This window comes from Odontesthes bonariensis, chromosome 11, assembly GCF_027942865.1.
Source record: "Odontesthes bonariensis isolate fOdoBon6 chromosome 11, fOdoBon6.hap1, whole genome shotgun sequence".
In the NCBI taxonomy this organism is placed as follows: Eukaryota; Metazoa; Chordata; class Actinopteri; order Atheriniformes; family Atherinopsidae; genus Odontesthes; species Odontesthes bonariensis.
This window is the reverse complement of record NC_134516.1, coordinates 35,159,262-35,183,943: the sequence shown is the minus strand read 5'-3', so window position 1 is coordinate 35,183,943 and position 24,682 is coordinate 35,159,262.

The following is a 24,682-nucleotide window of genomic DNA, read 5'->3' as shown; positions in this document are numbered from 1 at the left end:
AAAGGACTTATGAAACAAATTTAATTGTTGGAATTTTACAGTTTTTGCTGCTGATTCTAAAGGTTCCAAGCCTTGCGATTAAAATGAGATATTGTCTGGAGAATAATTTATCCGGGAAGTCATGTTAAAACGGGCTCAAAAGGAGCCACATTTTGTCTTTTTGTGCAAATTAATTTTTTTATGCGTGACGTCATAGGGTTGACACAGAAGTTCTGGTAGTCTAACTGTAATGGCGGCGTCTATGGCTAAGACATCAAAGCACGGTGGAAAATATTGTGTTGCTGGAGGGCCAAATGGTGTTAGTTGCAAAAATAACAGCTTCACTGAAGGCATCTCTGCACTTGTTTCCCAAACTAAGAAATACTGGAACTGAGGCTGACAAGGAGAAGGCAAAGACAAGAGCACGGTGGATCGTATCACTGCCTGCTGCCGCCTGCCGATAGCTGCACCTGTTACGGTGTCTGCACTTCGGTCTGCACACATATCCAGCTATAATTTAGGGCCGTTGTTAGTGGCTGGCCGTCTACCTCTGCTAGCTTTTTTTGAGTTTTGTCATGTTTTTATCGTTTTCATCACTACTGATGCATGATCGCCTGAGTCTCTGGAAAATCAGAGATTCTGTGGACATAATATCGATCACGTCAACGATCAGACAAACCCACCGCCACCTGTTTTGGCATCTGTACCCTCTTACTTATGGCATCTACCTGGTCGGTTGCCACACAACAGCCGTCGCAGAAGACGTGGAAAGAGAGGTGGAGTAATATGCTGGCTGAAAGCCCACCTGGCTTTGCCCTCCACCAACAACGCTCGCCATCTGCTGTCTGGTCTCTCCGGTGAATGCGCCGGCTACAACATCCGAGGCTCCGTGGATCAGTCCTACCGATGGCTGCTGTCAGTCGTGCCGAGGCCGAGTGCCCATCTCCCTGCCGCGGGAGATTTCCAGAGGCTGGATTTCAAAGTGCCCCTTCGTTAGGTTTCAATGTGTCAAAGACAGCGCAGCAGAATGCCATATCTGCGAAACCGGCATGTTCAAATCTTTTCCAGTTTACCACAGCAAACATACACTATTGTGTCATTTGATTGATAACATCTTAATAATAATCAGCGTGTAGTAGGAGCGATGGCTGTTTTGTGCCCGCCGATCCTGTGCCGAAAATGGTAACTTTCATTTCTATTACCCATACGGGAAGTGCAGAGAGCCTCTACAATAGATACTAAATCAATTTGTGTGGCTTAAATTCAACGAAAGTTTTTCCACATAATGTTAGAGGTGTGTTCTTTCGACATGCTGATGTTTGTATCAGAATTTTGTTTCCTTTATGAGATATAAGTCCATCAAATGTATGTTGTTTTCACAGCCAGCCATACTAGCAAATAAGGGAGTCAACCCTATGACGTCACGGTCATGTGGCCAATTTCGCACCAAAGGCCATATAATTCACACTTTTAAATGGCCGTTTTAACAAGTTATGCCCGGAAAATTTAGTTCAAGTTGGATTGATGGTTTTAGAAAAAGACAAAAATTTCATTTGAATGATTGAGAATGAGGAGTTGTCGTCATAGTACAGAGCCCCGCCCCTATCCGCCATGTTGGCAGAATGCTAGCGAGAAAACGCCGTTCTCTCCGTTAGTTTACATTGTACGCGTGTGTTTTTAAATCAGTTAGTGTTAACATTACGGAATTGCAAGAACATGCCTGGAAATCAATGCTGTGTGAAGAACTGTTACAGTACCTCACACAATACGTTTGGGAAACATAGGAACAACGAAATTCGTTATTTTAGGTTTCCTAAATGGATGCAGTATCAGGGAGAGCAGGTTTCTGACCTGACCAGGAGACGCCGGGTTGCTTGGTTGGCTGCAATAAGAAGAAAGGACCTTACTTTCGATTGCGCCCCTCCGTGGTTGAGAGTGTGTTCTCTGCATTTTCACTCGGGTAAGTCATCTAAAAATCTCTTTATGTTGTGGTCTCTTAAAGCTACGAAGTTACCTTATGTTGTTGCAACCGTTGCAACCGTTGTTTTACCGTTGTTTTACCGTTGCTGCCTAGCTAACTAGCGAACTGTTGCCTCTTCGAAAATGCTCAATTTGCAAACTGTTGCCTCTTCGAAAATTAATGTTAACTACCCCCTAATGTGGTTAATGTGTTAATGTGTACCCCCTCAGCCCTTTAGTCATACCATGAGCAGCGTTACCCTCTCAGTCTGTATCTTTATTTTGCATGTGTTCTGTGATGGGTTTGCCATTGATTGCATAGATTTTTTCACAAACTATTTATTCTGTTGTAGGTCATCATATGAGATGTTGGAGAACCATCCTGACTGGACACCATCCCTGCAATTAGGCCACAATCATGTTAAAGAGACAGATGTAGCGCGATATCAGCGGCAAGCACAGCGCAGGACCCAGCATCTGGAGCAGCAGCCGCCAGCCCAGGACCAGCAGCAGCCTCCATCGCCAGCCAAGGAACAGCAGCAGCCTCCATCGGCAGCCCAGGACATGGGATGTGGACTCTGCACATCTAGACAAGATGTTATCAACAGTCTTATGGAAGAAAACAGAGAGCTGAAGAGGGAGCTTGATGAATATCGGATGAATGAGAACTTTCTGAGTGGTGACGATAACGCAGTGAAGTATTACACGGGGCTTCCAAACTTTGCATTGTTCCAGACACTTCTACTCACCCTCACTTCATATCTGCCTCAAGGTCGGATGAAGAAGCTCTCACCCTTCCAGCTTGTCCTATTGACTTTAATGCGCCTCAGACTAGACCTTCCAACACAGCACCTCAGCCATCTGTTTAGAGTACACAGGACAACAGTCGGCGATGCCTTTCACCATACCCTTGGAGTGATGTACGCACAGCTGAGTCCATTGGTGCTCTGGCCAAGCAGGGAATGCTTATTGACCAGTATGCCACACGAGTTTGTGGAGTCATTTGGGAAAAATGTGGCTGCCATTGTGGACTGCTTTGAGGTGTTCATCAAGAAACCCTCAAATGTACTGGCAAGGGCACAGACTTTCTCAGTACAAACACGCATACACCATGAAATACCTAATTGTGATCACGCCCCAGGGTGTCATTTCCTTCATATCTAACGGGTGGGGTGGGCGCACAAGTGATAAGCATATAACTGAGCAAAGTGGTTTTCTGAACAAACTGTTACCAGGTGACATTGTGCTGGCAGATAGGGGCTTTAATATAAGAGAGAGTGTGAGTATGATGTGTGCTGAAGTGAAAATACCTACATTCACAAGGGGTCGTGCACAGCTGGAGGCGAAAGATGTGGAGGAGACTCGGGCCATAGCACATCTCAGAATTCACGTAGAGAGGGTGATTGGTGTTGTGCGCAACAAATTCAGATTTTTACATTCAACTGTACCTGTGCAGATGCTGCTCAAATGTGAGGGTGAAAACCTAATGCCTTTAGATAAGATTGTCACTGTTTGCTGTGCCTTAAAGGCAGGGTAGGGGATCTTTTTCTGGAACATTTTTTTTACATATTGCTTGAAATACTCTTCACACCCCCATTGCAACCAATTAATTAAAAGTTTCGACACAAATATGAACGTACAATCTAGGAAAAACAGTATCCAATCATTGTGAACGGACCGTTCACAATGATTGGATTCTGATGCCGTCTATCAAACTGCAATCTGCTCCTCCCTCCCCCTCCCCCTCCTTCCCCCTCCTTCCCCCTGTGCGCGTACCCTGCTCCGTGTACGAAGCTTGGCAGGATTCAGCTGAACTAGAGCCAGCTTGGCTAGCACCTAGCATTATTAAACGTATAGTTAGCATAAACTAAATACTAAATACTAAATACTAAATACGGCAATGATCGATGCTTGCTGTCAGAACAGCGCTCGTGCACCTTCGTGCTCATGCGCCTTCATGTACTCTAGAGGCGTGCCTTCGGGGGAAAAGTGAAGAAAAGGGTTGGGACTTTTTACCTGTGTATTTTCAAAATGCAGCTTCGCTGGACTCAAAATCCAGGATCTCCTACCCTACCTTTAACAAACATGTGCAAAAGTGTTGTTTGAGTTAATTCCTCATTGTTCATTACTTTTGAATTTGTTTGAAATAAATGCTTGAAACAACTTGATATGGCTTAACAATGTTTATTACCAGAACAGGAAAAAAGAATAAGGGCGCAAGGTGCAATGCAATATACCTCTAGGAAAAGTTAACAGTGCAAAAGAACATGTGTGCAATCAAAATATAAAAATTTCCAGCATGTAAACATTGACAACAAGCAATAATAAAATAATACTGTTACTAATGCAAAGGAACAAAAAAACACTATTCAGCACAAGAAGAGCTAAACCATGGCGTGTCAGCGGAGGGTCTGTCCACAAGCCCCACACAACTGAAGTGATACCACTGGACTGGGCAGTTCTGGTTGTCACAGGCCACCATGTCCCCCTCCTGTGGTCTGGCACAGAGGAACCACACTTCCTTTGTTCTCTTGGCTGCTTTTTTGACAGGCTTCTTTCTCGGCCTCTTCCCACCTACTTGTTGTGGCTGTGGCTGTTGTAGTTCCCGTAGTACGCTGGGACCAGATGATGCTTGAGAGAGAGGTGGGATTGTGAAATATTGCACAGCAAGTTCAGGAAGAGCCACCTTCACAAAGAAGTCCTGTCCCTTTTGTAGTCGTGCATTCCAAAAAGCACTATCAGGAGCTATGCGCAAAATCACAGCATCCCTCAAGGTCCACACTACAAAGTCGCAGTAGGAGCTCTCCGTCACAAACAGCTGGGTCTGGACTTGTGTGTAGTACTGGTGATTCTTTTTGAGGTGCACCTGACCATCGACTACATGTAAGCGGAAGTTGCGGTCATCTGATGAACAAGCTTCATGGATTGTGCAGTTCTTGTATTTTGCTGGGCATTTCACCTCCACACAGCCTTTCCCACAACAGGTGCAGGTTACAATGGCATCTGGCGAGGCTCCTACCTGTGGGAAGGCCGGGTTGACAAAAAAACCACAGGTTTGCACTTGTTGATCTGTGTGCTGGTGTGCTGTGTGGGCAGTGTATGCCTGCCTCGCTGTCTCCTCGTGTCTGATTCCCCAACTGGTGGCAGCTGTTCATGGCCCACGAGTTGGGTAACACACCCTCTTCACGATGGAGAGTGCTGGAGAACTGTTCCATAGACACTATGCATCGAGGAGGCCGTGACTCTCCCTGCCCGTGCAGCAAACCAAAGGGATGATGTGTGCTGTCTTCTGGTCCGTCTCTCTATCTTCGCTGCCTGTTCCTCAGACACATCTGCAACGATCTTTATGGTCTGACAGTGCTGTTGCAGTGCAGGTAGGTCACTCCTATTAAGGCCAGTTCCATTAATCAGAGACTGTAGGCTCTGAATGGGCAGAACAGGATCTCTAAACAGCTCACAGTATGCAGGGAGCACACTCAAATTGGCAGATCCTGTGCCTGTCATGCTGATTTGCCGGTAGAATATTGCCAGCTTTTCTGGTGTTGGTGGTAGTGTTGTTTTGGCCATACGTGTTCTCTGCGCTGGACTATTGCTGGTCTCCCCATCAATCTATCTGTCCAGAGATCTGCGTGTGGCTGCTGCAGATAATAAAATTGATCTGGTGACCAACCTCTGGTTGCACCTTGTTAATGCTGCTTGGGAGCTTCCAGTACGCTGGCTCATCTGTGACCGTGGCCTTCTCCTTTAGCCGAACACAGGCATCGACCATGAAGAGCAAGGCTCCAACATGGGTGCACGACTCCGCTACACCGGCCATACAGGTGCAGTGGGCCGAACAGACTTGCCCCGATGGTGTTAGGATCACCCATGGAGTAAGTGGAGGCTCACAGAGTCTCCGTGAATGCAGGACCTGTAAAATAAATAAAGGTAAATAAACTAAACAGTAAAAAGCATTTATTTCAAGTTACTACACTTTAGACACATTGATAATGGCTGTAATCTAACCAGGACATGTACACCTTGCAATCACAATGTTAATGGCTTAAATGTTAAAACATATTGAATTTTGACATTAGAACCAACTTACTAATACTGTACTAAACACCAGATTTTATTTGGCATAAACTTAACTTTGAAGTCCGCGTTAGGAAGCTTTTAAAAAAACAAAAAACATATTTAAGTTAATTCGATTTTTTTTTGTTTAATGAGCGGACAAAAAGCGCTGTTTGTGGTACATATAATAAGTAATTCAATAAGCTGCTTTTTCAGCTCCCAAGAGGGACGTTGAATTAAATGTGCCGTTGGGCTAAAATAAAATGACAACTAAATACCTAAACATAAGCTTTAGCATACATCAAAACATTTTAAACGTTTGTGTACATTGAACATCTCGTTAATCTAGTGTTTACAAAACAAGTCGCAGTTAATTACGTTGTCATTTTGGTCAAGAAGTGTCTAAATGCAATGTAATTACAACACACTAAAACGCATGACAAGAACCTTACCTTTGCCAGTACAACGCTGTTATCATCACCAGAGCCACTGGTGATGATAACTGGTCCAGGTCTCTGTGCCATTCTGCTGCAGGGAGCTCGTAAGGATCAATATTTTGGATGCTGGACAGTTTCTCCAAATACCGCTGCTTTGCGCTTGTCCCTGTAAGGTCCCTTTTCTTTCGCCTTATCTCTCTGCATTGCTTTGCTTTCTTTCTTTCTTTTGTATTAGTCTCTGCCCTGCTGAAATGAAAAATGCGGGAAGATATTCGTTAAGATATCCGTTAAGATATCCGTTAAGTTAATGGCGTTGCCCCTGGCAACCAATAGATTCTTCTGCCAACATGGCCGACCGGAGTCACGTGACTCCTCATTCTCAATAGATGAACATTCGTTTCAGTTCATCTTTAAGGGCTGATGTGCCACACCTGCGAGCAGCCACACAGAAACGCCACTCTCGCCACCACAGAACTTTTACCACCTACCCTTTCCCCTGATTTTATATAGGAATTTGTTAAGTAAATAAAGTATCCATTTTTATTCTTCCAAACCTTGACTCCTCATATATCCGCATCTAACACCCTGAGTTTTAAAGCAGAGAAGCTTCTCTTTCAGGAAGCAGTACTGACTGGAGTAACAACAGCTATCTTGCAAAGTCTGAATACCTCATGGAAAACCTCTTTGTATGGTTCAAGAAACACAATAAAATCAAGCAAAGGAAGTGGTCTGTCCAATCCACTTTTCATTTTCCTTTCAAGAAGTCGCTTGGTTTGGTGAACCTCATGTTTGAGATCACCGAGCTCTGACTCAAAGGTCTGTGCAAAGGCAAAAAAGAGGCTCCCCATTTAGGAAAGTTGCACTCTTTGGGTTCAGAGACTGCACACCTTGCATGATCTCACAACGTTTCTTCTTCAGCTCAGTTATTAGACAGTCAATCACCTGATAAAAGAGTGATCTGGGGAAGCCCTCATCATTATGAAGACAGGAGGTTTTGGTAAAATGATTTTTTGACCACTTTTTGAGCTTGTAAAATCAGATTAAGTTAACTTTCGTTTGTTTAGTTATTGTTTTGTTCATATTTTTTGTTGGAAATAAACTATTTTAAACAATCAAGTCGGAAGTGCGTGCAAGAATCAAACCACCTGTTGCCACCCACGGCCTTTCTTAGAAAATTTATTTTGGAAACTTAGAAGGCTGCGACAGATTTACTTAAACATGTCTCTCACGACAACCAAAATGAGGTGAAAACGTTCATCAAACAGGAAAAGAAGAGCAGAAAACATGCGAATGAACTGATTGTGTTGATAAAACACGCATCCCTTCACATACTCACATTACACCACATGGACATGTGATGACAGAGTGCACGCACCGAAACGAACTGCGCACACAGACCAGAATAAAAGAGCAGATGAGAGAAATGATGGTACGTGAGAGAAAAACTGCTCTTTTTCAGTCGGTTTAGTGTGTGCTGCTGTGAGCTCTCAGGCCGGGTGCTGTATGTAATGACATGCTTCAGGGTTACTGACCGTAGTTTGAGTCCAACGTGTGTTTGCATGGTGGCACAGAGCTGTGAGACAGATCTCAGTTCAGGCACACCTGCAGAAGAGCGAGAGCTGAAAACACAGAAGCATCTGGACACATGTTCATACCACAGAAAACACAAAGGCAGGAGGCAGGAGGATAAAACGATCTTATCAAGCAGAGCATTTGAAAAATCCCGAGGTTCAGTATGATCACTCTAAATCATGTGAGCCATTTAGCTAAATGTGTTTAAATGACAGGAGCTGGAAGTGTTGCTGAGTGACGAGGCGTTTAGGAGCCGATGGAGCCGACTCTTCTTTTGTTCTGAGCCGAATGATCTGGATCTCTAAAAAGAGCCAAAGTTCACCTCACTGATCCAGAGCTGGAAAACCTGAGTTAACTTACCGAGCTGATGACCAGCGTTCGGACACTGCTTGGTAGGATCCGACTGTTCGGGTTAGTGGAAGCAGATAACCAGAGGATGCCCTGAGGGGTGAACCATGAAGCCAGATTCCTGTATTAGCAGGTCAGCTGAGCCCAGAATCAGAGTTTTCAGGGGTGTGTTTAACCCTCCGGATCACCATGGTAACATAGACTGAAGACAGGCAGGTTATGTTCAGTTTGGAGATTCCTGATGATAAAGTCCAATCAGACTGAAACAATTAAATAAATGAATCTGTGTCGACGCCCGACATCAAAACCAGACCCAAAGCACTCGTTATGAAAAAGTCTCCAGTATGAAGCAGTTTGAGTCTCAGCCTGGTTGTCCTGGTCCTGATGCTGCTTAGCTTCTTCCTGAGGGGGGGCGAACAGACGGTGAACAGGGGGGGAGGAGTCCTTCATGACACCAACAGCCCCGCTCCTACAGCAGCTGATAGAGATGTTCCCAGCTGTTTTCCAGCTGCTGCTGATCTTCTGTGCAGACTCACCTACTTGCTGCCTCCACAGAAATGTGAGAGAAATCAAACACGAGTGTGAACATGAAGCAGGCGGACACACAACATGTGTGTGACACACAGAGGAAGAAGAAGCTGCTCCAGGGAGCACAGACAGTGGATGTTAAAGGAAGAAATAAATGTAGAGGAATGGAAATGTGAAGCAGCATCAAATATAATCACACAGTTATTGAAGTGGGAAAAGAACACGCTCACACCACAACACGTAGTGAAAGTTAGACACATGTTTGTGTGTCCTCCATCAAATCTGCTCTTTGTAGCAACAAGTGAGCTGAGTGAGTGCACAGAATAATCAGGAGTGTGCATGAACGTGGACATTTTCGTGGACACTCTTTCGTGGACATTTCTTGTGGACATTTTGTGGCATTTTCGTGGACATTTTCGAGGACATTCCCTCAGGCTGTCTCTGTGTTAAACAGCTAAAACCGGACTTCAGTGTTGCACCATGCACCAATTTGCACTTCTGATTTAATCTTGTTCTATGTCTATTTTTTTGTAATTGTTGCACTAAAGAGAGTGAGGTGTAACCGGAGTCAAATTCCTCGTGTGTGTCCACATACCTGGCAAAAAAAAAGCGATTCTGATTCTGATTTTGTCCGTCAGTGAGGTGCAGATGCAGCAAAATGAGTGTCAGACAGCAGCAAGAAGCCTCACACAGCAGCGACCCAGAAGGAGCTCTGAGATGTGACGTCAGCACTGATGCAGTTGGTTGGTTTGGACAGCAAGTGGTGCTGCTGCACCAACACAAACAGGAAGCTCTGACATGTTCTGAACTCCTCACAGCCACCTTCCCTCAAATGTCCCCCAAAGCAGCTTTCAGGTTAAAAACTGCTGCAGCTGGATGAGACTGAAACCCAAAGCACCATCTTTGTGTAGTTTCTGCTCCACAGAAGAGTGAGCAGCACTGATGTCCCTGTAGCTCCAACAAAAAGGGAGAAACGAGGACAAACAGCAGTCTGATACCTTCTGAATGTGAGCGACAGCTGGAAGTCACCTCCATACAAGGTTTGCTTCCTGACTGAACAATTGTTATAAATTGGCTTTATTCCTAGACTTTATGTATTCATATTCTGTAGTTCACTAAATAATCTATGTTCCTAGTTTGTACGTGTACACTCTGCTCATACAAACGCAATGTATGTCCAAGACTTTAAGATGACGTAGCGGGATAAAATAACGGGGTCAGATAAAGCGCCTCTATTAGGACAGATAGGTCTGGTACAGTAGATGCACGCCTGAAACAACACACACACATCGCTTATCACATCCAAAGAACATGACGAAGATGGTGGATGGCCTGCTCACATCACTAGTAAATGTTCAATGATACGTTGTCAAGTGTAGGTACAACCTCTGAGATGAAGATGAACATAAATATGAAATGTTTCCGGATATCGGGACTTGGTTGGACGGATTTCATGCAAGAACTCTGTCTCTCCAAGTCCAGCGCTGATACTTGACTTGTGACCACCAATAAATACTTTGTTTAACTTAAGACTGCTCCAGCTTGTTCTTGGGCTTCCAATAAAAGAATTGGGCTAACACTATAGTTTTCCTGCATTGAGGGCATCTGTGATCTGTGATCAGTCACCTGATCCTTCAGTAGATCCAGGCAGATCCAACAAGAGAAGGTTTCCAGATCCAGTTGAAGCCTTTTCTGAGCCATTTCCTTCATTTGGCAGAGCAGTGTGTGACTCTCAGAGCAGAAACACCGTCTGTGCTGTGATCCAAAACAAATTCCACCTCCTTTTGTTGCAGCTGATCTTCATTTAAGAGCTCCTCTACTGTCACACAATGGTTTCACACATCCTCCCACCTTCAGATCAGTTTGGGGAGGGAACAAGGAAGCTTCCTTCACTGAAAGGGACAGTGCTGGTTTCACCTCAGTCCAGGCAGGATTGTTCAAGTTGTTGAATTCTTATTTGTTCTCTGTTGAAGGGAATGATCATCAACCTTCCACTGAAAGTTCAACATGAAGAAAATCTGTTTTCTCTGCATCTATCAGATCAACATTGTCAGATACTTTTAGCAGGCAGCTGGACAGGAAATGTAAATGTTGCTATGTTACATAGTATTTTTATGCTTTTCATTTATATTCATAGAATCAGCCCTGCTCTGCAGCAGCTTGAAATTCATAAATAATGATCTTCTGCTGAAATGCTCACCTAAATCTTCTGCCTGATGCGTTCAGGTGCATGACATGAAACGTGAACTCTCAGTCGGCTGTAGGACTTCAGAAGAGGTAAAAACCTGCAGAGTTGAGCTACCTGAAAACTGAAGCTGAGCCCTAAGCTGCAAACTTTCTGTACTCCTGGCTGGAACAGAGTCCAGAGAAGAGTCAAATATTAGCTCTTAATTCACATGTAGATATGACCCATTAAAGGTTCCTTAAGACTGCATCAGACATGTTTGATCATCATCTATCTGTGGAGCTCTGTGTGCTGACTGCCGTCTTCAGGTTGAGCCTGATAGAAACCCTCTTTTGGCGCTTTTCCACTAGCTCGCCATGGCTGGTTTGGTTGTATTTCCATTACAAACGAGTATACTTCGTGCCTCCTCGACGTGGGCTGGGTCGAGGAGGCTGCGCGTGTTGCTGCTCACCCTGTGGCTTTTTGTCGCACAGAAGGCAAGAGAAGAGAGCCAGACAAAACAGTATTGAAAAGTACCGGAGAGTTTTGTTACGAGCTTCAAAAACACGACGTTTGGAGGTAAGCTAACGGTTGCTTTTATTATCCGTGTTATGACGCTTCCAGTGACGACACTCATCGCCCAATCAGTGGAAGGCAGTCGGCTGACGTCATGTTTGAGGCCGGCTTTACACGACAACGCTCCCGGGTGAAACCGACAAAATATTTTATCAGATGTGCCTTTCGTTTAGACGCGACAGTGTTTTTGGGGCTTAAAAACGCAAAAAAATGAACCCACCCTCCAGAGTGGAAATCTTAAAGACGCTCCACCGTCGCGTTCCCGTCTAAAGGGTTGAAAAAGCAAATGTGTGCTCTGAGCTGCTCACACTGGGTATCCTCGCATACGCGTTGACGTCATAACCATGTGCAGTACAGCCAAACAATAACAAACATGTCGGATTATTTCCATCAGTCAGACATTCAAGTTGTCTTAGCTGCTTTGATAGCTATTCAGGTGTCCTTTCAGCAAATAAGCCTATATCTTAAATATCTGATGTAAGATATATCAGAACAGAGAAGGCAATTTAATTACCTACGGCAATTGTTGGATGCTCCAATTCGTTGTAGGCGAACCAGACAGGTAGCGCGCGCTTTTGGTGTTGTATGGCAGTGCTTCACAGTACCACCTAGCCACCTGGCATGCATACTACATCAAATTTCACACACTTTTGCGTCATCGTGTGCATGCAGATTTCCACCCAAAGACGCTCGTCTAAACGCGAAACAAAAAGTGGGAACGCAACGCCACTTTTGCGGATTGTGTTCAGAGCGTTGTTGTGTAAAGCTAGCCTCCGTAACGCTTCGGCCCGCTTGGAACCAGGGCTGAGGTGATACGGAAAATCATCCTGGTTGCAAGTACTGCGTGCTAGTGGAAACACGCAATAGCGCGCCGAGCCGAGCCAAAGCGAGCTAGTGGAAAAGCGCCATTTGTCTCTTTGTCTTTGTGTATGAAAGAAGCTGCATCTTAAGATGGAGTTCCTGTGGTGTTTTGTCCACTCTTGTCCACACTGAAAACACAAACAACATAAAACAGCAGAATGACTTATTTTCCAGCCTTTTTCAGCTGGCAGGAAACAACAAAACACTTCACAGCAAACATCTGTTCAGAAGTGAGAAAAGCCAGCTGAGCAGATCAGTGTGATCAGTGATTTCTGTGTGGTTGAGATAGTATTTCATGTTCGGCTGCAGTCTGAGGTGCTGATAAAGTCTTTATTCTATCATCATGCTGTTATGCAGCATGCTGTTATGCAGCTAAGTCAATATCCATCCTGAGTAGTGAGGGTATTTAAACTGAGGAGGCAGGATCACATTTACCTCTGATGAGCTCAGTTATTAGGCGGAGAAAAGCATCATTTTTATCTGGACAGAGGGATGAACCTAATGAATGAACTGAGAGAAAAAGTGGCTTTAATATATGAACCTCAATAACGTGACTGTGCTCTGACAACATCATGGTCCATCTGATGCCATTTTCAACACAGTCAGCATGTGCTATGAAAACCTGAATGTCAGAAATAAAGTGAAATGATAGAAAATATTCATAAGAGCTTGAATAAGGGCAGCTGGACCTTTTAGATCTTGAAGACGCTGAAGTTTGATGAGACAGCAGCTTCCTCTTTGGTTTTTGTAGAGAAGCCAAAAGGCTTACAGCAGTTGGTATGTTGTGTTTGCAGCCTGGATACGGTGTCGTGGATGACGTCACACGCGGTCGCGGGATGAGCCCGCGGAGGAACGTATACACAAACAACAATGGCGTGGGAAAACTCTATGGGCATGTAATACGGTCTGAGTCCTACCGCCAGCAACTCGATGTCCCTGTTGCACGCAGTCTCCTTCACCGTAACATGTCCCGGGTTGCACCATCTGTTGTTAATAAACTGTGCGAGACCCCCACCTTTGCGTTTGCCGCTGCGTCCGTCCCTGTCCGCGTTGTGAATCCAGGTACATCCACATTAGCATCTGGTGTGTTCTGGGTGAGCCAAGTTTCAGAGAAACACAGTAAACTGCTCTCTCTGAATGTCCTGTCGGTCCTCACGAGGGCAGCCAGCTCGTCCGTCTTGTTGGTCAGACAGTTAACATTTCCCATGATAAACGAGCAGTGGCGGTTCTAGAATCTGTGGGGGCCTCAAGCAAAAAAATCCTAGGGGGCCCTACCGACCAGCGTTCGTCACCAAAACATCTGACGCCAACGAAAAATGTATAAAATAAAACCTTTTTATTCCAAACATGAAAAACATTGTTATTTTTAAAATATACAGTACATGTAAAGAATAAATAAATAACTAAAAAAGACTAATAATAAAAAAAACAATTGAATAAAATACCGCAAATTACTTTGAAAACCCAATATAAACTTTGTACAAAATATTTACAGTACATATTTACAAAGTATATACAGTAGTAAGTTCCTCATAACTCCAATTTACAGTATGCACTGCTTTTAGAAAGGCTGCTTACGGGCCTTGGCTTGTGCAAACGCTGATACTATGTCCTCCAGATCCAAAGACATGTTAACTAGACAATCTTTGACTAAATCATTTAAATTTAACTGTTCAAAGAAAACATGTTCACCACGAACGTTCGCCACTGTTTGAGCCAGTTTATAAAGTAACTAGACAATCTTTGATTGAATGCACCTCAGCTCTCGGGGGCCCCCTAGTGGCTCGGGGCTCCAAGCAGTTGCCTGCCTTGCCTGTTGACAAGGTGCACCTCTGTAAACGAGGGAACCGGGGGCTTGTATTTCCACCGCTTAGCCGCGAGCCTAGCCTTCACCTTCGCGCCGGCTCTGCGGCCTCGTCGCCTCCTCCTCAGCTCCTCAGGAATGGGGTGAACAATGCCAGCTCGTCCCGCTGTTTGGAGTGCAAGCAGCTTCTCCCTTGAATAAATATGTTTAAATATGAACATGATAAAGTCTGGTCTTTGTTGGATTTTTATGAAAGTAATGAGAACAGATGATGTCAACTACTGTAACAAATTTTAGTTTTCAGAATTAAAACAACCTGGGGATATAAATATTCTCATTTTCATAAATAAATATGAAGTTCAGGTGTGACAGTCAACATTTTACAGTAAAAAGAATTTCTCAGAAACTCAGACTCATATTAAAAAATAGACGCATTTTCCCTTTTAAATGAGTTAAAAATGTAGCTTTAACTTCAGTGTATTTTCAGTACAGTTCCACCTCACTGATGGCTGGTAAAGCCTCCGCAGTAAAACTAACAGAAAACAGTCGCCTACAGACTATAAAGTGCTCAAATGTCACATTTCCCATGTTGGAAATTTGCTGTGTCACAGGGAGTCTGTGGGAGTATTTGGTTGTTCTCACAAGGCAACAAGTTTTCAGGAGGAATGATGGAAATCCACAGAAATCGTCAAGACAAATTTTGAGAAACAGTTACAGATATGAACAAAATGAAGGCACAAGGGGCTTTAAACATTTAACCTCCATTATGTCCTGGTTAATCAAGTTCATCTGAAATAAATCTAAGATCTCCTCCATATCACTTAATAAAAGAGCAGCTCTTCATCATGTTGTCTCACGTTTCTACATCTCAGCTCAGATATTAATCTGAGCTTTAAACATCTCAGAGTGCGCAGAAGGCAGTTAGCGTGACTTTAGTAAGAATACACCCTCTGCTATGTTCCAAACACATCCATGCTTCTAGATCCTCTGGATGAGAGAGCTGCAGAGTTCCTTATTCCTGCCAAGGAGTCAACATTATTTTAGAGTTATTTCCAGAACTCAGCAGGTTAACTTACTAAGACTCCAGTCTTATGTCACACTGAGCTCAGTTTTTTCCCCTTGAAACCCAACTAGAAGCTCCCACTGATGAAGTGGACAAGTGATGTGTTGGAGCCCAATTTCATGACTGACGACTTTGTGACATATTAGAACTGAGTTTATAACCTGGAGTCCTTCAGACCAAATCTCTGTCACTCCCCTCACACTCCCAAGCCAGAGATTAGGGGCCCACAGTGATCTGCAGGACTTTGGTCCATATGTTTAACACCGTATCTGACCAAGCGTAATTCACCTTCTTTAAAACATCCCATGTTCATTCCTCACATGTTGCAACAAACCTTTTTAAATGGGATGTCAGAAGTGTTTATTTTCAGAGCTGAATTAAATGCAGCACGATCTGACTGGGTCCCAGGTGAGGTTTATGAGTGTAATTAGAGCAGGTAGGGCACCAATATAAAGTCAGCTGCAGCCTCAGATGAGTTACAGCACAAATCTTCTCTCAACAGCAGTCACTAGATTGCTGTGTTTGACCAGTTTTATCTGAATTGTGTTGCTTCTGTTTTGTCTTATTCAACATGTTGTTTAAGATTTTCTTCAGGTGAGTCTTCATGTTTTTGATAGATAGATAGAAAGATAGATAGATAGATACTTTATTGATCCTGACGGAAATTCAAGATTCTCCTGTATACTAAAGTTTCTTTCTTTTCTTTTGAAATCCAAACAGGATTTCCTGGCTTTGTGTCCTGCTCTTCAGCATTGGAACATGTTATTCCCCCCCCAGAAAAGCAGGTATATCAACATTTAGGTGCAGTTTCTTTAAAGGCAGCCAACATGGGAAGTTGTTTAGTCTGGACATGCTCAACCCATGATGTTGGTAGTAATGAGAGGGAAAAGGGTCTGCAACTATATTAATCATGCAGCACCAAATCTTACAATATATTAGACTTCAGATTTAATGACCCACTTGAAATGCAAATACTCCTTTAGTTCTGTTGTTACTAGCCATATTGGCATTGATTAAAGAGGCTACTGACAGCATAACTAACCATGCTGTCATACTTTGCTTCAACTAATTTCTGGGCTCAGGTCAAAACAGTGGGTCCTCTGGCTCTGGTAGTAGCTCGTCTGGGTCTGGCCACGGCAGCGGCTCCTCTGGGTCTAATACTGGCTTTACTGCGCAGGATGCAGACTTTGCCCATTTCCTTGCTGCCCTAATGAACTTGAAGATCGACCGTTCTTTCCCACAGTATGCCTGGACCTTCGACCAGGTCCCTAAGGACACATTTGAGATGCGCACTGTATACCCTTCATCCCACGTCGTCCAGTCCAGCAATGGCTACCAACGAGCCCGCGACTCCAGTTCGTACGCCAAATACTCCCAGGATGCTTTTGACCACGCTGATGCCAAGACTGGGTCTAAAGGGCAGAAGTTGTACTAAGGTAAAGCTGGACTCATGTCTGAAGTATTGAGACTCCTGTATCAATACTGACCCCTTCTGTTTTCTGCAGGTGACTCTCATGGACACTTCCATGGATATTCTAACATGTGGCTGAACTCTGGCAAAATAAACTTGACCAGTAATATGTGGTTTGTGTATTGAATACTTTAACTCAAGGTTTGTTTTCACTTCATAGAGGATTGAGTCTTCACCAAACCCATTGAGGCTGACTCTGCTTTTGAAGGGCAAACTGACAGTGTTGTGCCAGTTCACAGCTTTTCTGAACTAGTTCAGTTCATTTTACTATTTTCGTGAGATTCAAATACTTTTTTTCACACTGCGAGCTAGATATCACTATACGTTCTTTGAAACTGCTCATTGTAGACATTTGCTCATGACTTCAATTGTGGGTTTTCTTACCAGGTGATGAAACTTCCAGCAGTACAGACAAGGTAGACCAGTTCTATACTTAGTGCAATGAAATCTACCAGCATTTAATTAAAAGAATATATATAATATGAAATGCCGTCTGTCTTGGTTTGCAAGAGTGTAAAATTGTTTTAAATGTTCATAAGGAGAATTGGTGTCTGTCTCTGTGCTATCACTTCCACTAGCCTTTTTTTAATTGCAGCGCATTCTCTTTCACTCGCTCCTCCAGCCTTCCGCTCTCGTCGTTGCCTGCTACGCAGCGTTGTTATGCCTACCTCGCTCTGCTGCAATTCGTCACGGGTAAAGTCGTGCCTAAACTAGTATGTTATTCAATTATTTTCAGCCGGACACTACGTTGCCCGCAATGCATTGCACACACAGTCAAAACCATTTCTGTCTGGTGATACATGATTTAAGCGGCACCAGCGAGAATACAGGAGGGAGGAACTTTCTCTCATTGCGTTTCAAAAGAGAAAACAGATGTCACTCAGTTTTCAATGGAAAACAAATTCCAACGTTCATTTAGTGATGTCTGCCGTCCATGACACAATGTGAACTAATTCACGTTCAAGTTCTTTATTAAAAAATGTGTTGCGTTCAGTTCAACGTTCACGAAAAAATGAGCGTGTTCAATGAACGCGTTCTTTTTAACTTGTTCACGCACAACACTAGCCTGGCTGACGCGTCCAATCTCGATGAGATGGTGGTCTGGGAACTAGGTGTGCATTTTCTCGTATTTGAGGCGTGGTTTACGAATGCCTGGAGTCGTTTATTGGGCGCTACGAATGTCTATCAAATGACGTCAGGTTCTTCCCATGCTGCTTTGCGCGCGATTCATAGCCAATTGTATCACTTATACCAGATAACGACAGAAATTCGACAAGGAAGAAGAAAAAAATGGAAAATAAAAGTAAACTTGCGCTCTAAGCTACTTAAATTGACAAAGTAGGCCTATATGCTATATTCTACATGAATTTTTATGTTGTAGAGTTGTGAATTTATTTTAATAATGGAGAAATTGAGCAGCCTTGCTTTGTCTACAGTAGTAGATCAACCCTCATCTTACTTTGAAGCTCCCAGAAGTGACGTCAACGCAGCTTTAGCAGCAGAAAAGATATCAGGCTTGTGTTGATAATAATAAACTCCTGGACTATGTACAAACTTCCAAATGCATCGTTTTGTGAGTACAGACCATATTTGTACAACTGTAGAAGTTTGGTGTCATGGCATGTGATTTTAGTGTGGTAATTTTGGAGATACTGCCAGGGTCCATTAGCGGTTGTACTAAGCTATTCGGGATAACTCAGTAACTCAGCTGATGTTCAGCCAAGATCGGAAAAACTGCGGGTGGGCTACTTGGCTGGATGTCACAGTTCAAATGACCCCAGGGTGAATCTACTCAAACACTTTCTAAGGCTGCATTGAACGGTAACGTTGTGTCCGCTGTCACGTTGGATTAACGCTCTACAAGCTTCGGTGTAGCGCATAGACGTCGTCATCGTCTTGCTGCTGCTGCCCTCCCCCCCGTTCTGTGATTGGTTCCCAAACTCTGGCAAAAATAAGGGCGGTGGTTTCCAGGCTGACTTTGCAGTGAGAATGAAATCGAGCGCAAAGCAGCATGGGAATTCCCAGGCTAGCACAACACTGCAAACTGAATACTTCTGCTTTAAATTCCACCACTAAATGTTTCCTTCTCCTCATGGTTGAATTGCAATACACAAACCCAGACCAAAATAACTTGAAGCTCAATACAGTGGCCCTGTTTGACCTTGTGCCATGAAGGTGTTTCAGTTAAATCTGCTCTCTCTGGCCTTTTCCAAGCTTTAATTGCATGTGATTCAGTAGTCTATGCTACGTAACCTTGCCCCTCATCTACTTGGTGTCTTCTGTGTGCCTCATCAGAGCCATACAATGTTGGTGTTCATCCTACACAAGACTTAAATTTCTCCTGTGCTTTTGTTTTCTTGATCTTCTACTACGTGGAAGATGCATTTTCAAATGCCCTTGAGTGCCAACCTACATTTTCAATTTCCAAAATATTTTCTAACTTAGTTTCAGATCACTTGCTATTAAACTAGCAATAGTTGACACAATGAAAGTGTAATTCTTTATTATTGGGCTGTCCCACATATTCTCTGAAAAGCCTTCAGTTGATCCAAAATGCTGCAGCCAAGAGTTATGATGAGATCTAACAGGTCATATTTCTTCAGTTTTAGCTTCTCTTCATTGGCTCTCTGTTAAATTCAGAAGATAATTTAAGATTCTTCTCCTCACACATAAAGCTCTTAATGACCGAACTTCATATCTTATAGTTGGATATTTTCCCAACAGAGCACTTTGTTTTCAGACTGCAGGTTTACTTGTGGTTCCCAGAGTTTCTAAAAGTAGAGAGGTAGAGCCTTCAGTTATCAGGCCCCTCTCTGTGGAACCTTTAAGATTTGGCTTAAAACTTTCTATTTAAATCAGAACAATGGCTAATGAGATTACAATATATCAGCACTTTTCTCCTTTAATCAGTCCAACATAGACAGCTGGGAGAAGACAGAATTACATGCAGTTCAGATCAGTAAAATGTATCATAGAAATCTGATAACTGGGACATCTTGTGTGCAGATGTTTACTTTCTGTGCACTAAATGGACTTAGTTTTGGTCCCTTCATTGTGTTAGTTAGCACATGGCTTGATGATGTCATTTCCTGTTGGTCGTGTCACTCGCGGTTTATTTTCTTATACTACATTTAATTGTTTTGGTGAAACAATTGTTCAGGCTGTCTCTGTGTTAAACAGCTAAAACTGGACTTCAGTGTATCATTCTTGCACCATGCACCAATTTGCACTTCTGATTTAATCTTGTTCTATGTCTATTTTTTTGTACTTGTTGCACTAAAGAGAGTGTGGTGTAACCGGAGTCAAATTCCTCGTGTGTCTACATACCTGGCATTAAAAAGCGATTCTGATTCTGAAAGGGTTGAATGTGTTGAGGGACAATACTTGCTCTGAAGGAAATATGTTGATTGTTGGAACAAGAATTATGTATCAAAAGCAAAATAAATGTGTCAAAAACTGACTTTAGCTTCTGAGATCAGGCATGAATGGCCGTACGCGAGAGAAGTGATCCCAAACAAGTTTTTAAAAGATGGAGAAATAACATTTATTATGGTATTCTCACTTCTAAAATATGACTATACTGCTTAAAAAAGACGCAGTTTATGATAATGTCATGGGATTAAGCTTCCTTGGTTTCTCTGTGTGACGATGAACACGAAACTACACACAGGGAACAGAGGAGGTTGACAGCCACATCTGGTGTGCACACCATCTAATGTGCAATTTAATGCAGTAAACACATGTGAGTACATTCTTCCAGACATACCCAAAACACTCGTGGTATAAAGATATAGACTTCAGACACCCAAATTATGCTCTAAAAGCACAAACGGAAAAAACAAAAAATTATTTTACCATAATATGTCCCCTTTAAGGGCCTGTCCAGGGTGTTCCCAGCCTCTCGCCCAATGACCACTCGGATCACCCCCCCCCCCGCGACCCGCCCGATAGATTCAGCGGGTATAGAAAATGGATGGATGGATGGATATTCCCTTTAAGACTTTCTCTGAGCATCTCAGGGATTTGTAGGGCTTGTGACTTTATAGAGCATATTTCAAGCAAAATGTAACTCAATATTTGATATAGCAATTAAAAAGAACAAACATGGCCACACCTATAAAAGCCATTTGCAGATAACAGTAAAGTATTAACTCAGCATTAAAAACAAACCGTGAACCAGACATGAAAAGAGCACATTAAAACAAGGCAAACAGGCCAATTTAGGAATCTATGGAGGATTAAAATTAAAAAGATTGTTTTTATATAAAAGACAGCTTGTGCTTGTGAGGGACTATCAGGAAAGGTGGAGGCTGGAGGCTCATCTGGTTGGTCTGGTATCAGCCTCATTGTCTCCTCTTGCCTCCACCCGCCTGTCTGTGCTAAAGGCACTTAGTCACTGCCAAATATTTTACTGTCGTAAAATAGCTCTACCCAAATTATCGTAATTCTCAGATTTTCTGTTTCAGTGAAACGTAGAAGCTGGAAATAACATCCTAGATGTTGAGTTTTCACACCAACCCACTGACACATTTAACAAGTTAACTGAGGCCTGTAGAGTCTGAGATGTAGCTCTTATTGGCCCTTTAAAGGAGACATGTTTTGCCCTTTTTGGTACAATTTCCCGAGGTCTTACTGAAATGTATGAGACAGGTCAGAAGCTCCTGGTCTTATTGGCCAAACTTTCCCCCCAAAAGTGTATTTTATTTCCTACATGATGATTTCTAACTTTAACCCAGTACTTTTAATGTTTTACACCTTTCGACCAAGTAGTTTTGGAAAAAAAGGTGAAAACGAATGAAGGAAACAACGGTCTCACAGCAGTTCAAAGACTGGTCTCAAACACAAGTCCCGTGTTTAGGCGATGGTTGACTATCCTCTGCATCCTTTTTAATCTCCTGACTTGGTCAAATATTACTTGTTGATAATCCAGCGGTGCAGGATGATGTTTCCTGTTACTTTTGGCAGAACTGGTGCTCAGCTGCTGGCACAGAGGAATAACTGGCCCAGCAAAGAGCCTCCAACAAATAACCAACCGGATGATCCAGAACTTCCTGCAGCTAAACAAAGATAAAACAGAGGTCATTGTCAGCTGTTAAAAATCTGAGCTCAGCTTCAGGCTGTGATGTTAAAAACCACCAGAAGGGAACCCTCAGGGCCTTCTACTCCTTAAAAAATTCAGAACAAAAACATATTAGTATTAAATAATAATATATGTATACAGAAAAACAACTCAATCACTCTCATTTAATTTAATACAATACATTTAATAGTACATTCTCGCTAATCTATGTTCCAAAGTTAAGTTTACTGTCAAATTCACATCGGCAATGAAAGGGTTACTGTCCTGAAACATACTATCCAATCAGAATCGTCCATTTCTATCGAAGCAAGATTAACCGGCTCATTAATTGGTTAGGACTTCACGCATCTCGGGGAAGGCCAAGCTATGTGTTTTGGTTTGGAGAGTGATGGGAAAATTGACCAATCATGGTTTGATTTGAAGTGGGTGGTACAAAAAAAAAAGATTGTAGGCCTTCGTGAAGTCTGAAAAGCGTGCAGCCCCAGGTGAGCATTAGAGTAGGCTCTCTTGCATCCACACCCCAGTCCAGCAGGTGGCACCTTTTCCGTTAAGCCACCAACTGCCATAACAACCCAAGAAGAAGAAGAAGAAAAGCGTGCAGAGGAATCATTCTCAAACTGGTTAACAAAGTTTGGGACAAGGGCAAATTGCCAAACGCATGGAAGAGCTCAACAATCCTCCCATTTCCAAAACCTGGAAAAGATGCAAGTAACCCAAGTTGCTATAGACCTATATCTCTTACCTCACATTTAGGGAAACTGATGGAAAAAATGATTGTGTCGCGTTTGAATTATTATTTAGAATATAAATGCCCACTCCATAAGTATCAAACTGTTTTTTTGGAAACAGAAATCAACAACTGATGCACTAGTTAAACTAAGTAATGAAATTGAAAAAAACTAGTTATGAAAGAGGTTATGGTAGATGCATTTGTAGATATTGAGAAAGCTTATGATACTATGTGGAGGGAAGGTTTGCTAATCAAATTGAGAAAAATAGGTATCAAAGGAAGAATGTATAACTACATACTGGACTTTCTGTCCCAGCGTACCTTGAGGGTTAGAGTAGGAGAAGCAATATCAAAGGAATTCATAGTGGAAAATGGAATACCCCAAGGAAGTGTAATCAGCCCAATTTTATTTAACATAATGATTAATGATATCTTTGAAAAACTGGGAGAGATGAATGAAGGGTTATCATATGCGAATGATGCGGTCATTTGGAGAAGGGGGTGTAATATTTCATATATTACAGGTAAAATTCAGAAGGATATAAACACTCTAGAGCAGGGGTCTTCAACGTTTTTCAGGCCAGGGACCCCCAAACTGATGGAGAGTTGGAGCAGGGACCCCCCTACTATTTATATGGCATACAATTGTGTTTTGTATTTAACGGGGTCCAGTGCCGTGTATAAAAATAGCTACTCTGTTATTGTACATTCAATACTAAGCTATTCAAATAATACACAGGTTAATATATTCATGTTTTTATTTTAAACTTATGCAAGGTATAAGGTGGCCGTGCCACTGCCATTTATAAACATCTTGCATACAACACTGAGCTATTCAAATAATCCACAGATTTTAACTTTAAACATGCATGTAGATGGGACAATGAATCCTCAAAGCATCTGTGGATGGCACATGTTTGCAAACAATTTGTGAGAAAAAACTATTTGAAATTTTTTTTTTTTTTTTTTTATTTATTTATTTTTTTAAATCGTCTAATCAACCAAAGATTTCGCGACCCCCCTGCAGTACCTCCGCGGACCCCCTAGGGGTCGCGGACCCCCTGTTGAAGACCTCTGCTCTAGAGCAATTGGGAGTGAATTGGGGTTTTTAATTCTCTGTTAAAAAAATCACAAATTGTATATTTTACAAGAAAGTTTCAGGAAATCATAAAGTAATACTATACAAGCAACCACTTGAAAGAGGAGAGACATTTAAATACTTAGGAATATGGTTTCATAGTAAACTTACATGGAAACATCACATTGAGTACATAGAAACAAAATGCAAAAAGGTGTTAAATGTAATGAGGATGGTCTCTGGTCTTAGTTGGGGAGCAGATAGACAATCTATGTTGAATATTTACAAATCCCTGATAAGATCTACTATTGACTATGGCTGTATAGTATATAGTCCAGCTTGTGTAAATGTGTATGTACCCATGTCATCACTGTGGTGACATCACAATCAATGTCATCTCTGATCTTGTTTGACATCACAAAGTTTATACAGGCCAGACATTTTCACTGCTTTTTACAGTTGGTTTTAGGAGTTTATCTGAAGAAACACGTCCAGTTTTTTAAGCATATTTGAAAGTCACAACAAACGATTTTCACATCGCCTAAAAAACAACGCTTAATTACTTAACCTTACATAGTCATTTTAACAAGCGCTTAGAAACAACGCTTACTTACTATCTTAAAAAGTCATTTTAGCAAGCACTTAGAAATAACGCTTACTTACTATCTTAAAAAGTCATTTTGATTTTAAGTACTAACAAACAACAAGCAAAATCATTCAAACCAAGAAATCATCTCCTCCACTTCAGTGGTGTGACATGGTAGACGACGATTTGCCTGAGGGTTTCTACATGTATCCCATTACTTTTGGCAGTAACGAAAGTTATGAGGAACCCACCAACCTGTTGGAAAAAGGCAAGGCAAGGCAAGTTTATTTCTATGGCACAATTCAACTACAGGGCGATTCAAAGTGCTTTACAGATACATTAAAACAGTAGAAATAAAAAGCATGATTTTAATTTTTAACAAAAAAAAAGAAA